Source organism: Myotis brandtii, unplaced genomic scaffold, assembly GCF_000412655.1.
Source record: "Myotis brandtii unplaced genomic scaffold, ASM41265v1 scaffold638, whole genome shotgun sequence".
Lineage (NCBI taxonomy): Eukaryota > Metazoa > Chordata > Mammalia > Chiroptera > Vespertilionidae > Myotis > Myotis brandtii.
Window position 1 is genome coordinate 82,713 of NW_005370445.1, and position 13,828 is coordinate 96,540.

The 13,828-nt window shown below is 57.7% G+C and overlaps 1 protein-coding gene across 5 annotated transcripts in view; it reads left to right on the forward strand.

Annotated features, from left to right (window-relative positions):
- AGPAT3 (1-acylglycerol-3-phosphate O-acyltransferase 3) overlaps positions 1-13,828 on the forward strand; it is a 57,817-nt gene that overhangs the window by 19,755 nt on the left and 24,234 nt on the right. The window contains exon 1 of one of the 5 annotated variants that reach the window (XM_014528497.1): positions 8,320-8,344. The exons of 3 other annotated variants lie outside the window; for them this stretch is intronic. The gene's annotated coding sequence lies outside the window, so the exon portion shown is untranslated. Of the gene's footprint in view, positions 1-8,319; positions 8,345-13,598; positions 13,746-13,828 lie in introns of those variants that run through there. One more of the 5 variants, XR_314399.2, reaches the window with a different exon arrangement.

Sequence of the window (13,828 nt, forward strand, 5' to 3'; positions counted from 1 at the left end):
TCTCTTATAAGGACACTAATCCGTTCATGGGGGCTCCCCTCATGACCTAAGTCACCTCCCAGAGGCCCCTCCTCCAATACCTCCACGTGGGGCATTTGGTTTCAACATATGAATTTGGGGAGCGGGCACAAATATTTGGTCCATAGCAGAGAGCAAGCATTGTGGGAGGAAATCAAGTTATAGTCACACAACATTGCCACCTGCATCAGGAACAGACCCCAGGCCCCGCAGCAGTCTGTGGGGGTGGTGGTGAAGGTTCCTCTTTTGACTGTGTACTGCATGGTTTGAAAGTTTTGCAACAAGAATCTATTTCTACTAACGCACAAAATCTCATTATTTACAAAATCATTCTTTTTTAAAAAATTGATCTTAGAGAGAGACAAACATCAATCGGTTGCCTCCTGCATGTGCCCCAACTGGGGATCGAACCCACAACCTGGGTGGGTATGTGCCCTAACTGGGAATGAGACGACACTCTAACCAATTGAGCTACACTGGCCAGGGCTTTACAAAGTCTTTTTAAAAACACAGAGTTCAAGAGTTGGGGTGTTTCTGCTAGAAATGTTTCATTCGGTCACAGAACGGGCAGCCAGTCTACACCAGTGAGTGGCCGCAGCGTCTCCGTCTCCCCGGTGAACAGGGGTCTTTGGAGTTCCTCACTCACCACCCCATCCATTCAGACCTGGTTAGAAGGCAGCGAACGAAAGCTGCTGCTTTTATCCTTCCCCTCTCCTCCCCAGGTCGTTCCTCCTCCCTTCACAACCCAGCAGGCCCCTCTCCGGCTGCGAGGCTCAGACCTTCTCTGCCTCTGAGCGGAGGGATGAGTGGCTGTTTGCAGGGCATTTGATTGGATTTTGCTCTGAGGCTGTTTAGGACCTAGTTCCTGTTCATGGAAGCCTGAGTCCTGATCCCGCCACTTGCTTGCTCTGTGACTCTGGGCTAGTGCTTCACCTCTCTGTGCCTCAGTTTCAGGTCTGTAACATGAAGCTCATAAGTGTGCCCCCTCCTCTGAGGGGTGGTGAGAGTGGATGAGCTGACACATAGGGCCGACCATCGATGCTCAGGGACGGTGACCAGCGTGCATGCTGGGACATGCTACAGACGTGTCTACCGACGTGTCACCCTGTGCAGCATTGTTAGGACGTCCTGCCTGAAATTCTAGACCAGGGGTGGGCAAACTTTTTGACTCGAGGGCCACAATGGGTTCTTAAACTGGACCGGAGGGCCGGGACAAAAGCATGGATGGAGTGTTTGTGTGAACTAATATAAATTCAAAGTAAACATTACATAAAAGGGTACGGTCTTTTTTTTTTTTAGTTTTATTCGTTTCAAACGGGCGGGATCTGGCCCGAGGGCTGTAGTTTGCCCACGGCTGTTCTAGACCCTGGTCTTCCTCTCCAGGGAGCTGGGGCTGGTGGGCCCATGTCAGGGGCTGGTTGTGTGTTTGCAGTTCAAGGTGCTCCCTGTGCACTGGGCAGCTGAGCCACCGGGCACTGCCTGCACTCGAAATGCAGCAGGAGCACTGAACAGCCACGCGGCCGACAAGGGAGAACAAGCCTCTGCAGGCGGGGAAGGGAGGCTGGGGTGCAGGTGTAGGCCCGGCCCAGCACCCAGAGCTGGTGGTTGCTCCTCGCTGCCTTCTAGTGTATCCCTGTCGTAGTGCCTCTTCCGTGGAAGGAAGCGTGGCCGCATGAACACACTGTTCTGAAGATGCAAATGGGAGCAAATGGAAACAGTATCAGGCAGCACACGCGGCGGGCGAGCTAGGGGCCCCGCACACGTCCCGACGGGGATGGAACCTGCAACCTAGGTTTGTGCCCTGACCTGGATCGAATCCGCACCTTTTTGATGTACCAGGGCCCACCAGGTGGTTCTCACAGGTGCTTCAGGGTCGTGTGCACCTGCTTTCCTCACTGTCCCCTACCCCTGGGCTGTGACTGCCTTTTGAAGGCTGCCACCTGTCCTGACGTGCAGTCGTGAAAAAACCCGTGTGTTCACATCTCTGGACTTGCCGAGGGCCCGAGAACCCGGCCACGTGTCCTGAGGACGCTTTGCAGGCTGACCTTTCTGTCTTAGAGCCGAGCAGGTATCTCTTAGTCCACCCTGAACCGGCGAGGCCCCGCCCCCACGTGGCAGCGCCACCCCAGGACACCTGCTGCAAGTCACACCTGTGCCTGTTCATCCCCGCGGCTGTGTAAACGCCACCGAGTAGCTGTAAGCCACACAGACAGCGTCTGGCATAGCGTCCTGACTGCACTTCAGAGCACTGGAGAGTTGGCCGCTGGCCTTCCTGGGCTCACACCTCGGTTGTTTACTTGTGTTTGGTTTGCATAGTAACCCACGTTCTAGTGCGCGTCCCCGTGTGGATTGGAAGGACATGGTATCAGCTGGTCCCTGCGAGCACCCGCCTCGCTCCTGGAGTCTCGTTTGCCCAGAGGGAGTCACAGCAGGGAGCTTTGCTTTGTTATTTACTTATTTGTTTGTGCACTTAACGCTGTGGAAGGGCGGGTTGGGTGAGGCGTGGAACCCAAACCAGCAGCCTCAGGTGCGGGAAGTGGCCTCCTGCAGGTGCCACCGTCGTGTGTCAGGAGAGGCCCTGCCGAACGGGCACGCCCTCGGCTGTGCCCCCAGCGCAGTGTGACGGGAGCGGGCCTGGAGACTGCTTGTCTAGGCCACACTCGGCTGCAGACTGTCTCACCTGCTTCTTCCTGGGACCAGAGGAGAAAGCTCCAGGGACTCATAACCTTTCCAGAGCCGCTGGGAAGCACCAGGAGCTCCGGTCAGTGGGAAGGACGCACTGGGCATAAGAATGAGGAGTGAGGTGGGGCCCTGTCAACAGCCAGGAGCCCAGTGAGGCTTCAGGGGCGGGGGTGGAGGTGGGGGTGGTTAAGTGAGTGCATTTGGCAACTTCTTATTGATGGTCCTGCAACATGTGGCTGGCATCCTGAGGGTTCTCTCCGGTCTAATGCTGAGTTCAATCAGGATAAACAGGCTGGCGCGATGGTGTGTTCCCAGTGGGCGGGCAGCATCTCATTAACCTAATAAACGCAGTAGGGCTGAGCCGAAAGGCAGGGCGAAAAGCAGCAAAGTTACTTGCTCAGCATCTCCTGCTGGAAACTCAGCGCCTTGCCGCTGCCGTTCTGTGGTTCAGGCAGGACCCGATTTCTTGAGGCCGGGATGCCAGGAATTGACACAGTGCCTTTGGGGACACTGTGGGAAAGAGGGTGATTAACTGTGAGTTAACAAGAGTCTGAGGCTTGGAGACACCCTGGCCCCTGGGGACTGCCGGAGACTGAATAAGCCACGAGTCATTCCGGGGGTGGGGGGTGGGGGGTCTGGGTTGAACCGGTTGCACCGGGGCCAGTGAAATACTCCGAGGCCAGCGTCGGCCAAACCTGGTTCTCATCCTGGGTCGGCCAGTTATTTGTGAGCCGTGCAGTTGGTCGTGGTACCAAGAGAGCAGTTGTGATCATTAAATGAATAATTCGTGTTTAGTGCCTGTCTCTCAGCACGATCTTGCGTGGTCTCCCTGGTCGCTCACTGGCTTATCTGGGTGTGGTCTCCCCACCTGTCACCAGGGCGTCCCGGCGTGGCCCGTGGGCCTGCCTTCCTTTCCCTGTTGATGCTGCCCTTCAGACCTCAGCGTTACAAGCCCTCGCGGTTAACTCAGAGGCCGTCCGCACCTGGTTCTGGGTTGTTTCCAGATGGGGTCCACGCTGGAGGGCTGGGACCTGGAGGTGAGGCTGGCAGAAAGGGGGGGTCACAGTTTCTGGAGGGCCAGGGTAAGGCGGGGGAACGGTGAGAGCTCTGACAGGTCAGGGAAGGGCGATGGCTCCAGAAGGAGCAGGGCAGCCAGGACCCAGGCACTCAGAGCGGCAACAGGCGTGGACCGGGTTGTCCTGTGTCTGTATCTGCCCCTCCCCTGGAGGCAGGTAGATGAGATCGTATGTTTGTTCTGGAAGCTGGAGAGACACACAGCTCCTGCAGGCGCCACCATAGAGCCTGTGACCAGGTGGCCCCTACGGGCCCCGTGGGTGGCCCAGAGGGCAAGCTTTCCCTCCCCAACTCAGCACCCCCTCCTGCCTGACCCCTTGTGGCTCCAGAGCCATTCCCTGCCTTGCTGGCAGCTCCTTGTTCCGGGGCAGGGCCTGTGGCACTGGGCAGATATGGGGAGGCAGCACCCGCCGCCCCCAGACCCCAATGGCTGACAAGTGGGCTTCTCCCCTGGACGAGGGCCGTCAGCGGGTTAGTTAATAAAGAGCTGCTTTGAGAAACTACACAAACCGCAGCTGCATACGTGCATTCATCTGTCCTCATGTCTGATGGTCGCAGTACTTGCCTCCTTGAGCAGGAACGGTTATTATACCTGCAGTGCTCTCGGTTGTGTACGAAAGAGAATGTGGGCATTCCATGAGAAACTTGCTGAGTCTAAAGAAAAGTTAAGTTTTTAGAACCTGCCTTTAATGTTGCTGCTCGGAGGACACCACCAGGAGGTTCTGTCAGCACACTCCTGCTGTTCTCTTTCATATTTAGCATAAATCAGTCATTTTTAGGTCCAGGGAAGTATCTAGACATGTTCTTGTGTAATACCTTCAAATTAGCTTTATTCTCTTTAACCTTCAATAAGAGACTCAGAATGAAGTCGAATAGTAATCCAGGGGCAGGAGTGACCTCACTCGCACACGTGGTCTCAGGATGAGGAGGCAGGAGTGACCTCGCTTGCACACGTGGTCTCGAGGACCAGGAGGGCCAGGGCCACGGGTCCTGAGCACGGCCAGCGGACAAGTGCACTCAGGACCCCACGGGGAGTTTTCTGTCCACAGAAAACTATTGGAGGAGGATTTTGGCCAAATTCCTATGCCAACCTTTATTTCAAAATCAATAAAGCCAAGATTCTAAGCATTCTAGGTTTGCTGTGTTTCACACAAATAATGGCAAGGGCATAGTAAAAAGTGAGAACTATCTCAACATTCCTGCCCTAGCTGGTTTGGCTCAGTGGATACAGCGCTGGCCAGCAGACTGAAGGATCCCAGGTTCGATTCCAGTCAAGGGTACGTACCTGGGTTGTGGGCTTGATCCCCAGTAGGGGGCGTGCAGGAGGCAGCCAATCAATGATTCTCATCATTGATGTTTCTATCTCCCTCTCCCTTCCTCTCTGAAATCAATAAAAATATATTTTTTTTCTTTTTCTTGTCTTTTTTTTCTTTTCTTTTCTTTTTTTCCTTTATTTTTTTTTTTCCCAACCTCCCTCTCCTCCCCCTTAGTTTTACTGTGTGGATCATTAAAAATATATTTTTAAAAAAACAACAAAAAACATGCCTTACTATTCATAGAACCCAAGCCAGGCCTGAGGTTTAGTTTCTGTTCTGCTCCAGCCTGGAGAGAAGTACCTGGCATTTCTCCCCACCTCTGCCGGCCGGTCCCCTCTGCGGGCCTGGTTCAGGAGCCATGATGACGTCATCACGAGCGCTAACCATTTTGACATTTACTATGCCAGGTGCTTTCCCTGTACCAACCCCCTAAACATCACCACCACCCATTGATGAGGGTAGAGTGATTATTCCCACTTTACAGTAAACTGAGGCTTAGCTTGAAGCAGTGGGGGGGTGCTAGGATTGGGGTGCAGTCCGTGCCCAGGGCTGTGCTGTGCACCCTCTCTCCAGGGTGATCACAGAGGCCTCCTGCGATGTGGCTGGGAGAGGAGACTCCTGTGACACACTGAGGTCCAAAGGGCAAAGAGAGAGCGAGAGCCAGGACGCCCTTCGCCAGAGAACCCCCTTCGAGGCTGGCTGCTGACCACAGGCTGGAGGGCTCCTGGGGAGCCGTCTGGAGGCTGAGCACTCAGAGGGGTCTGTGCAGTCCAGGGTGTGCGGGAACCCCTCGGCCTGTCCACTGTCTCGCCCGCCGAGGCGCCAGCCTGGCTCCTGCCCTGCAAACTTGGCAGGAGGCCGGGGACGAGGACAGGATGTGGCAAGTATCTCGAAAGCCTGCAGTTGGGAAGGTGGCTGCTGGGCTCTGCAGTGGCAGCTGGGGGTGGGCCATGACCGGTTCTATTCTAGAAGAGTCTCTCAGCGGCACTGTGCGGGGGGGGGCCGGCATCCTGAATGACTGGGGTACTGGCAAGCAGAAAGCCTTTCCGGAGCGCAGGGCCACCCCGGGCCCCAGAGAGTCCTCACAAATACCTTTCTGAACGAGCGCTGACCTCAGGGCAAAGGTCGGGCCCAGGTGCTGCCACTCAAGTCAAGGGCACCTGCTGCCCTTTGTGGAGCGAGACCCGTGCTCAGCGATGGGCTTCACGGCCGCAGGGGCCAGCGTCCTTGAGGCTCAGATGCAGGAGGGCCCGGGCCTTTAGCTGCATCGCAGACGAGGGGTGGTGGCTGGGCAGACGTGGACCACCACGCAGCTCTCTGAGAGAGGGGTTTCTTTTCACTATTTATTAGGAAGGCCGAGGTCCGGGTACCTGGCAGGGAGAGGACCTGTTCCTCAGGCCTCAGATGAGGACTGTCCTCACATCCCAGGGGGAGCACACACCGCCCTGCAGGAGCAGGTCCTCCCGGGGCAGCAGTTCCTCTGGCTGCTTTGGGGATTACGGAGTTGGGAAGCCTTAGGCAGCCAGACACTGCTCAGGGCCAAGCCCCTTCCCGGTGGGCTAAGCGGAGGAGTGGCGACCTGCCTTCCCTCCGAGGGCTTCTCGGGCCACAGGCCTGAGTGTAAGTCACTGACGGATGCCTCTTAAGGGCCTTGCAATCAGTCTGGAGGCCCCAGAGCCGGTGGCCCAGGTCACCTCAGACCTCTTGTGAGAGCAGGGGCAGGGGCAGGGGCTGGGCAGGGAAGGGGAAGGGGCAGGGCAGGGGCAGGGGCTGGGCAGGTGCAGGGGCAGGGGCAGGGTAGGGGCTGGGCGGGGAAGGGGCAGGGGCAGGGTAGGTGCAGGGGCAGGGCAGGCTTTGCCAGCTGTGGGGCCCGCCCCCTGGCAGGACACAGGAGCACAGGTGCTGGAGGGGGCCTCGGCCAGGCAGGCAGGGCAGCGGGGCCTTCCTGTCTGGAAGTAGGCCCTTCGTGTCATGTGCAGGGAAGATGCACAGAGCAGTAACTTTCCGGTCACCCAGTGCAGCGTGATGACCCTGAAGCAGGGGAGGGGGACCTTTTCTCTGCCAAGGGCCATTGGGGTATTTATAACATCATTCCAGGGCCATACAGAGGTACCCACTTAAAAATCAGCCTGCGGTATTTGGTCAAACATGTAATCAACTCACCCCTAGTGCCTTGGCAGGGCCAGGCCACAGGATTTCGTGGGCCTTACACTGTCCGAGGGCTGGGCGTTCCCCACCCCGGCCCTGAAGGGAGGTGCATTGGCCAGAGGCCCCTCGAGGTGCTCTCCCAATAACATCTCTCTTCCTGCTTCTGCGTGTCTGTCGGGGCCTTTGCACAGCGAGCAGCTTGCAAGGGTGACACTTCCGCCTGCATCTCTATCTCATCTCAGCTCCGTGCACATTCAGAGTCCAGGTGGGGTCACGTGGGAGACAACAGACCTTCGCACGTCTGGTGGACTTGCCGCTGTTTCCCGGGAATAAGAGGAGTGACTCTTCCCCAAGTCTTCCCCGGGGCAGTGCCCGGAAAGGCATTCCCCAGGGTCTGGAGTTGGAACTGGGCCTCTGGTGGGAGCACAGCAGCCTGCTCTGGGCGGGGGGACCGATGGCTGGGCATTGCCCCAAAGAGAGGATGTCTGTCCAGCACTGGGAGGCCTTCCAGGGGTTTTTCCAGCCCGAGCAGAGCTGGGGCCCACCTCACTAGCTCGGCCCCCGTGTGCTGGGTTGTTGTGCTCTTGGGGTTTCTGTCGGCTTCTGGGTCTGAGGTCCTGGCTCAGCTGCGGGGCGGGGCCCGCTGACCTGGTCCTGTCCGAGGCCGTGATTCACCTGTTTACAGCGGCTCCTGCTGAAAGCCGCTTACTGGATTAGCGGGAGCCTGGCAGCCCCGAAGTGGGCCGAGGGGAGGCCGTGGCCTCTGTGCTGCTTCAGGGCCCTGTTTTCATTCGAGCTGGCCTTCGAGACTCGCAGGGTGCCTCTGGGTCGGGAGGCAGCACCCCAGAAGTGCGTGTCCCCCTCATTCTGCTGAGCAGCTGCCATTCGTGGCCCAGGCCCGTCCCGTGTGGCAAGTGTGGGCCTGGTCATAATCCCTCTCCTTATCCTCCGGCCCAAGGTGACACTCGCTGCCACCGCCAGTCTCCTCACCAGCTCTCAGAAGACAGGGGACAGGCTGTGAAGATGCTGGCCAGCTACTCGACCTGCCTCTTCTCAGGGGTTTGTGCCGCCCTGGTGGCCGTGGCTTTGACCTATTACTTGTACTGGTGAGCGTGGCTGGTGCCGGGGTCTGGGCTGTCCGGGGGGAGGGGCTCCGCCCCCGCTGTCCCTGTAGGTCCACAAACTCACTCCACCCCCTGTGGGGACTTCATGGTGGGTGGGGACGGAAGCGGTTACTGCCCGAGCACAGTGCGTGCTGGGGATTATCCTGCCCTTCCATGAATGCTCTTTTGTTAGAACATTCCTGAGGGAGGTTCAGGGGCTTGGCTCCCTGACGCACAGTGGGTGCTGGGTGCTGGGTGACTGGGAGGGAAGACCCTGCCCCGAGCCCTTGCCATCACTCCCACCTCTCAGCCCAGAGCGGGGGCAGCTGACCGACACGGCGTCTGTCAGTTGAACAGAAAATGGTAGCTTCCATCAAAGGGATGTTACCCTGTTGTGCCCATAGGTGATAAGGTGGTTTATGGGGAGTCACCAGTGACCCTTTAAGCAGTGGTGGCCAGAGCGCACCCAACGCTTGCTGTGAACATGTGCGGGGAATCTGCGGGGTGCCGTGGGCCACCTGGCCTGGGGGTCCGGAGGCTCAGCTCCTCCGTCCCCTCACGAGGCTGTGACAGCCAACGGGACATGTGTGCTCTGGGCCCCAGTTCTGTCTGTAAAATGGGATGTTGACCGTATCTCTGCAGGTGACAACCTTTGCACACGGGCAGGTACCGATGGCACACAGGGCCGGCTCCCTCCTGATGGGCTGTTGTTGGGGTGGCCATGGGGAAACCCCAGCCCAGGTCTGGGGTCACTTGATTGGCTAGTGCTGGAGAACGGGCAGTTTCCTGCAAAGAGGCAGGCTTCCCGGAGGTTCTGCCTGGCGTATTCTTGTTCCTTCCCTGCCCTTGGTTGGGTGGGAGTTCTACCCTCTGAGCTGGAGGCTTTCTCTTCTGTAGATCCGATTAATGCTTCTTTTGTGTCTGGCGATGCAGGGGTGCTGCAGGCGGCAAGGCCTCAGCCAGGGCAGGGCTCCCCGCTGGCTCCCGGCCTCTGTGGTCCCCAGGTGTACCCCAGGCTTCGGCAGCCCTTTCCTGCCTCAGAGCCCCCTTCCTCCTGAACACTCTAGTCATTTATTTGCCTCTCAGGGGCCTGGTGGCACTGGTCAGTCAGCTGGACTCCAAAAGGGGCGGGTCTGCATCACCGCGCAGCGGGCCGCCCACCTCGAGGGGGTGGGGGGGTGGGGGGAGCATGCTGGTATTCTCGCCTGTCTGTGGATGTTTCCTCTTGCAGCGCTTGTCCTGCCACTAAATAGTCCTTGTTCCACAAACGGGAAGAGACCCGGTTGGAAGAACATGCTAGAAGCTCGTTGTGATCTGGCGGAGGACTCAGGCACCCCCCCCCCCCCCGCCGCTGAGTCCCCGTCCTCAGTCCTCACTCCCGTGCTGGGAACTGGGAGAAAATGCCAGGTCTTGGTTCCCTGAGGTTGCCGAGCTGTCCCCTCCCCAGTTAGGACTGACTCACGAGATGCCTTTTCAGCTGCCACGCTCCCCGTTGACGGGATGAGACCAGAGCTGCTGTGGCGAACCACAGGGTGGGCTCACCCTGCCCCCTCTTCTCCTCCCCGGCTGTGACCAGCAACCCGCTCAGCTCAGTTCTGCGTTGGAGGCGCCAGGAAGAGTTCCTCTGTTGAAGGGGCTGCCAGCACTTTGTCAGCTCAAAAGCACTTCACGGAAAGGCTCGTGGACTCCACGGGGAGTTCCCACCAATGGGGTCAATGAGAGTCCTCGGGAGGCAGCTTCCCGGGGGTTCCCAATGTCGCAGCGGTGCCTCTGCCACTGCTGACAGCACCGCACCCCGCGGCTGGTCCTGTCTGCGTCTCTGCGGCAAGGACTCTGGGCAGGTCCTCCTTGTGCCTCGAATGAACCTGCCACAGCACGGGGCTGGGGTGGAGAGAGGCGCTCCCAGGGGAAGCCTGACCCAGCGGCAAGGGGCCAACGGAGCCTCTGACCACCACCTGCAGGTCTCTGCAGCCGCCACCTCAGGGCACGCTGGCCAGGGACAGAGCCCTGCTGTTCTCAGTGGGCCTTGCTTCAGATCTGGTGTAAGACGTGCAAGAAAATGTGGGTTCAAATACCAGCTACACATCCAGCATCGCTTGCAGGTCACTTTCCTTTTTATTCAGCAACATCGCCAGCCACTGCTTCCAGATGTGGCACTGTCACAGAACGCGTTACGAAATGCACCCTGGGCTATCACATCAAAGTGCGATTCTTTACATCGTGGAGTAACAGCAAGGTTCGCGTAACCTGCCCACCACATGCTGCCTGGCATGACCCCAGAGCCCGGTCACACCCCCGTGGCTGCCCCGTCCGCTGCCAAGAGGTGGCGAGGTGCAGAGGACACCGAGTGGGAACGCATTATTGTTATCTTGGCCCAGTCAGTAGGCTGGTTATTGGTGTATACGCCACAGTTTAGAAAAACCAGGCAAAGGGAGGAGGCAGTTATGTGGGAAGGAGGAAGGCCCAGCTAGAGAGACACATCATTTCGGGTGCGTTTCCCACGGGGCGGAGTGCAGGGCACTTCGTGCGAGGTGGCCACAAGCAGTCCTCCTTGGTTACAACTTTCCAACAGCAGTGCCAGATGTAAGAGGGAGAACTCGGGGTTTCTATGCCAATTAGAAGGAATTAAAAATTAAAAGCGATTAAAATTTTTAATGTTGCAAAACTATTCCTAAGTCGGTGGCATTTTTTAGAGACAAGCTGCCTTGTGTCTTTGATGTAGAGCTTGTGTGCCGGTCTCCCAAGCATTGATGGGCTCTGGAGGTGCCTTTGTTGACCATTTCATTGAAGACACTTCTGGTGCCAGCGAGTTTTGCGTTTTTAGTTTCATTTAATCTTAGAAATCCCTAAACTTAGTGCAACAGATAACCCACCTCTTGGTAGTGTTCCGGTGCCTTTAAATGTCCCGCTCCTGCCTCCTCCCACCACCCCGCCACCCCTGCAGGCAGGCCTTGAACGCTTTCCCAAGAGGAGTCCCAGTTCCACGAACTTGTCCCGTGGCTTGGTGGCAGAATGCTTGCCTAGTAGAAAGAGCCATTTTATCAGAAGAGAAACCTATAGAGTGACAGCAGTTGGCATCAGCTGCCGTCCTACATGAAGCACACGCCAGGGTCGCTGGCATAGGACAGGCCCCGCTGTCAGCTGTGGGCCTGTGGGCAGCCCTCAGCCTGGGCTCAGGCACGGCGAACGCCCGGGTGTTGGTGCTAGGGCCTTCTCATCTTCGCTGCTGTACATGACTCCTCAGAGCTTTTCACTTCAAGGATACTGTTTTGATTTTAGTAACATTTTTATGATTATAAAAGTTATCATTGTTCCATGCCAAAAACTTAAGTGAAAATCAGAAAAGCATTTTTTTAAAAGTCCACATTATTTCATTACCAGAGATTTCCCCAGGGCGGTTAGGTTCAGTCTCTCTCAGGTGTGTGTTTGTCACGGCGTGTACCTCTGTCCGCCAGCCGTGTAAGCAGTGTTCACGTCACCGAGACTTCCATGCAGCCAGGTCCTGAGGGACAAATGCACCTGGAGGTGGTGCGCCGGCTCACCAAGGTTGCCCCTGTGTCTCCAGTGTTTGGTATCATCCATCACGAGCCGCCTGTCCAGCATTCACCTTCCCACTTGTCTCCTGGTCCCCATAGGATCGGTTCCTAACTTGGTCCCCGTAGGATCGGTTCCTTACTTGGTCCCCATAGGATCGGTTCCTTACCACTGAACTCGGGGCTGAAGGGCATGGCCTTTGGGGTTGGCTGGAGCGCGTTGTGCCCAATGGCCATGCGTCATCTCCAAGGGCTGTCATTTCACTTGCTCTTTCTCAGCTGGTGGCAAAAGTGAATTCGTCCTTTTGTTGTGGATCTAGATCTTAGGGAAGGAAGTTACGGAATTTGAGGACTCATGAGATGTCTTGGGTTACAAAGGCATATGCCAGGTGCCACTCCACTGAGCTCCCAGCACAACCCAGACACTTCCAGAACCCATGGGCTCTGCAGTCTCTGTAACCCTGTTTGACCTGGAGGGCCCTGTGGTGGGTGGTTTTGGGGACAGAGGTGCAGAGGCTCAGGCTGTTGCTTGGCCCTCGGTGAGCAGCGTCTGTGCTGGGCAGCACCATGGCTGTTACAAAGCGACCTGGACACGTGCCTCCAGGTGCCCTCGGTCAGTTCCTTCACGGAAACAGGAAGGAACGCTGTGGTGAGGGGGTGCCAGGTGTCCTCGGCCAAGCCAGCTGTCGTGCGTGGTCACTGTGGAGGCCACGGGGGTCTCACCTTGTGAGTTTGCTGGTGTTTAATGGATATTGATGGACTGAATTGTTCACTGTTCATTCACCCCAATTTCTCAAAGTGCCAGGCGCTGTCCTGGGTGACAGGACAGGGAGGCTGACAGGACAGGGAGGCTGTGAAAGTTGTCTCTGAAGGGCTGGGTCACACTTTGCAGTTCTTCCTGGGGACACCCCCCTCCTTCCCTGGGGTGGCTGTGGGTTCCAGTGCGACTCTCTCCAAGTACTGGGTTCTAGACCAACAGTTCCCTGTGCTCACTTTCCAGGGAGGAGACAGGAAATAGAATCAATCCTGGGGAACTGCTCTCAATGGCTCAGAATGAGGAGAAAGTCCAGGCCAGGAGGGTGGATGCCCAGCTGATGGCTAGGGACCTCCCCCGTCCTGGGGCCATGCCTGCAGGGCTCGGCCCTCGTGTCCTCCTGGAGTTTAAAGTCCTCTGGGGCAGCCTCCTGTCCCTGAGCCAGCCCAGCCCCCCCCCGAGCCTGGACTTTACATCCTTCTCTGGGAGCCCCCACCAGCATGGGTCGAGGTGGCTCGCAGAGGAGCGTGTGGAGAGTGAAACGGGCCGAGCCGTGGTCCTGCCGGTTAGAGGGTGCTGGTGTTGGGGAGCAGCAGCAGCTCATTCACCACCATTAGTAAAGGCGAGGCCGGAAAGCAGTTCTGTTTAAGACCAAGCATGGAGGGCAACAGGCAACGGTTTCTGTGCTGCGATCACGTTGTGTGACCACTTTCTCGCCCCCTGTGAACGGGCGGCGTTAACAGCTGGGCCCGGGCCTGGAGGGGCTGGCCAGGCTGCTCAGAGCAGGGACCCCCGCGGAGCTTGACCTTGATGTTTCCTGCCTCCCCAAGCTGTCGGCCTTCCACTCTCACCCCATTCTTCTGTTGACCTCAGCGCCAAGTCTGAAAGTAAGCTTGCAACACAGCGATGCCCTAGGCCCTAACATTTCACCTACTTGGCAGCACGCTGTGCCCCGTTGGCTCCCGTGACAGATGCCCAGAGCCCTGCTCAGAAATGCAGGCACGGGAGGCCCCTCGCAGCTCTGCGGCCCACAGATGGTTTTACGCTCTGGAGGTCCATGCTGAGTGGGCCTGGGCTGTCCCTGCGTCCTGCTGGCTGAGTCCTGGGAGGGACAGAGGTAAGGGATTGTGGTCTAGGCTGTCCCTTTGGCCGCCCTGCAGGGTCATGGTGTGGGGGAGGGGCAGGGCCGCGGCCAGCCTG